The following is a 2,775-nucleotide window of genomic DNA, read 5'->3' on the forward strand; positions in this document are numbered from 1 at the left end:
ATATTAAGTTCTGTCTGATTATTTCTGTCTGTCTCTACCTCGTTCTCCGACATTGTTCCCCGCTTATCGCGAACCACCCCCTCTGCCAATTTCGTTGGCTGAGCTAGCTGAGCCTGTCCGTCGCGAATTCCGTTGCTCTGTAATTTCTTTGTCCGAGCGTAACATCTTAATTTAGTGCGAAGAGTGGCACGCTCTCTCGTGCCTGGCGCCCAACGAAAATTAGTACGGCTCGAATATCGTAGCACATAAAATTTAAGGAAGAACCGCACTTTTGCTAATTACATTATTGTGTCCATCTTTTTGAGCTATCGCGTAAAAGGAGCAGCGGATGAAGTGACGAAGTTGTGCCGTTTCCCCAAAAGTACGGTCACAATATATATATATATAAAGTTATTCATTTAAAAAATTATCCATTTTGTATACATATTTTTTTTAAAGCAACTATGTGTTTTCTTTACACCATTTGATTTATCTCATTATTCTGTTAACAAAAGTATTAAGGTACGATAATCAAAAAGTCAACAGTTTACGAGTTATTTAACATTTTGTGTCAATATGTATCAAAATAAAGTGTAAAATATCTCAAAAACTATTGGTTTTTTGGTATCTCTACCTTAATATTCTTATATGCAAAATAATTAGAGAAATCACGTCATCTAAAAAAAAATTACATAATTCCATTTAAAAAAGTGGAGGTGACCTTCATATCTTTTTAGCCTCCACCAAAAAAACAATTATTGACATCACATTATGTGCCCCTCGAAATCAAGCAACTTTTGTTTGATACTTTTTCTTCTATTGTCAAAAACAAGCGAGTTATTCAGGTGACCTGTTTTAAATGCCCCTCCCTGTATAAAATTATTTGGAAAACAAAAAACATATATGATATTAACATAATAAATATTAACGCATATAAAAAGATGTAATGACTAATAAAACGCATATCGACAGATAACAAATAAATTAACAGACGTAGGTAAAACTTCATTTCTCTCACTTGTCGCATGTCAATTTAGGCTCAAATATTAAAGGCATTTCTTGAAAATTAATCGTCATCTCCTTCACTAGTAGCATGTTATGGAAGCTCAAATATCATTGCAAGTGTAAAAAACAGTTTATGTGTGCGTAAGAGAAATTGCATTATCTGTTAAAATATATATATAATGTAATTACAATTAAAAAAAAACTCGAAGTATTAAATACAATCATACATATGCGTAACGAATAAAATTAAGAATTTTTATTGTGTAACGCATATTATATATTATACTACTCAACTTAATGATAATTAAATTAAGTTTAAAAACACTTCAAAAACAAAGAATAATAGCGTACCTTGATCATTTGGTTGCTTGAATTAAATTTTATAAAGTTATAAATGTGACAAGGAAACTACTGTAAGTGATGTTAACAGTTTGACTACCGAAAACAGTTTAAATTTGAAAACATATGGAAGATGACAAGGAAAGAGGTTATCGAGAGGAAGGGTAGTTAAGAGAAAAGAGGGGAGGAGAATAGAGGAGAAAATTTGAAGAAGGGGAAAGGGATTGTATAATATTAGAGTAAGTATCAGGCAACGAATCGGTGTCATTCCGCTTATTAAGACCCTGTTTTTGTCTTTTTATGTGAATCATTTCGGATATCAGTCTTTTATTGTATGATGGTTCACTGTCAAGAATTTTAACGTTATTCCAATTAAAATTATGATCATAATTTATACGATGATCTGTTATTACAGAAGGTGAACCAGTCCTTTTTCTGATATCAGAAATATGTTCATTAAGTCTGGTACTTAATTTTCTTTTTGTCTGACCCACATAGCTAGCCTCACATGTTTAAAATTAAAAAATTTTTACTTCATTATTTATAATAATTAATTTATGGCTCGTAGTCCTGTTATTTTCAATGTTTTTTTGAATTTGTTGAGCCTTGTTATTTTATAATTTTTTATTTTATAATTTTTATTATATTCTCTTTTACTTTATTAACTTATTTTACTTGACAGATTTTATATAAATAATACTTTCTACACAGTTGCTATTCGGCAATCCTGGTTGTATTGTTGAAATTGATGAAGTGAAAATCGGTAAAAGAAAACACCATAAAGGTCGCATTATTGACGGACAATGGTTATTTGGTGATTACAAACGTGATAGAAAAAAAAATTTGTTGTCCTTGTCAAAGATCGTCGAACTGAAACTCTAATTCCACTTATTCGCCAATATATTGCACCAGGATCAGTCATATATAGCGACTGTTGGCATGCTTACAACAAATTATCTGAAGAAAATTATATTCATAAAACTGTCAATCACAGTGAGAATTTTGTGAATCCAATTATAGGAGTACGTACGTAAAATATAGAACGGCTGTGAAGTGATTTGCGTGCTGGACTACCGCGTTATGGTACAAAGGCAGAGCATTATAAATATTACTTAGGAGAGTTTTTTTTTTCAAAAGGGAATATAATTTTGTAGAACGTATAGATAAATTTTTCGATATAATGGCTTCAATGTATCCTATCAGTATTGAAATTTCAAATTAAATAAATTTTTAATAAAATTTTATGTCCAAACATTGTGTTTCATTTATAACTCTTTTTTTGTTAATAACTTTTTAACGAAGGACGAGTGACGGCTAAAACGTCGTGCTAAAATGGCTAAAAAAGCGTGCGTGCGTGCGTGCATGTGTGTGTTGTATACAGTAGAAATAAGACATTATTTGATGTTTTACACACGCACGCGCACACACACACACACACACCGGGGGGGGGGG

The sequence above is a fragment of the Cyphomyrmex costatus genome, unplaced genomic scaffold (genome assembly GCF_001594065.2).
Source record: "Cyphomyrmex costatus isolate MS0001 unplaced genomic scaffold, Ccosl1.0 scaffold224, whole genome shotgun sequence".
Classification (NCBI taxonomy): domain Eukaryota; kingdom Metazoa; phylum Arthropoda; class Insecta; order Hymenoptera; family Formicidae; genus Cyphomyrmex; species Cyphomyrmex costatus.